The sequence below is a fragment of the Nanorana parkeri genome, unplaced genomic scaffold (genome assembly GCF_000935625.1).
Source record: "Nanorana parkeri isolate BGI_ZX_2015 unplaced genomic scaffold, ASM93562v1 scaffold2841, whole genome shotgun sequence".
In the NCBI taxonomy this organism is placed as follows: domain Eukaryota; kingdom Metazoa; phylum Chordata; class Amphibia; order Anura; family Dicroglossidae; genus Nanorana; species Nanorana parkeri.
Window position 1 is genome coordinate 17,548 of NW_017309109.1, and position 700 is coordinate 18,247.

Here is a 700-nt window from a genome sequence, read left to right on the forward strand (position 1 = left end):
CCACCCAGACGTCTCAGCAGTCTGACATCATCTATTATTCTGGTCTCTCCAAAGCTGGAGGTGGAAGGACAGCGAGTGTGGGGAGAGAGCGGAGACATCTGCAGTACTGAACTCCGCCTACATCTAAAAGAGTAAACCAACCGAAGTCTCTTTATCTCTTCATTGTCCCGCTTTAGACCCCGCCCCCGCCTAATTTATACCTGGAAATGCCTTAATATATATATTTTCTAAGTAAGAATGTTGCCTCTCGTTCTCCCCCTCCAATGCTCTATGCTGGCAGAGTTGAGTAACAGGCACACTCCTCCTCTCCGCCACACCCCCCCATATTATAGCCACACCCCTTCATCACAATCACAGCCCTGTATCACAGTCATACCCCTCCTCAGGTGTGGGTCGGTGTAGACTGGCGAGGGTTGGTGTGGGTTGGTTAAGGCTGGTAGGGATTGGCGTGGGTCGGTGTAGACTGGTGCGGGTTGGTGCGGGTCGGTGTAGACTGGTGCGGGTTGGTGCGGGTCGGTGTAGACTGGTGCGGGTTGGTGCGGATTGGTACAGACTGGTAGGGATTGGTGTACTGGTGTGGGTTGGTGCGGATTGGTACAGACTGGTGTGGGTCGGTGTTGACTGGTGCGGGTTGGTGCGGGTCGGTGTAGACTGGTGCGGGTTGGTGCGGGTCGGTGTAGACTGGTGCGGGTTGGTGCGG

General features: G+C 55.3%; 1 protein-coding gene across 1 annotated transcript in view; it reads right to left on the bottom strand.

Moving 5' to 3' along the window:
* The window catches only part of LOC108802397 (immunoglobulin superfamily member 3-like), a 67,416-nt gene that overhangs the window by 3,058 nt on the left and 63,658 nt on the right, over nucleotides 1-700 (bottom strand). The gene's annotated exons all lie outside the window — the stretch shown is intronic.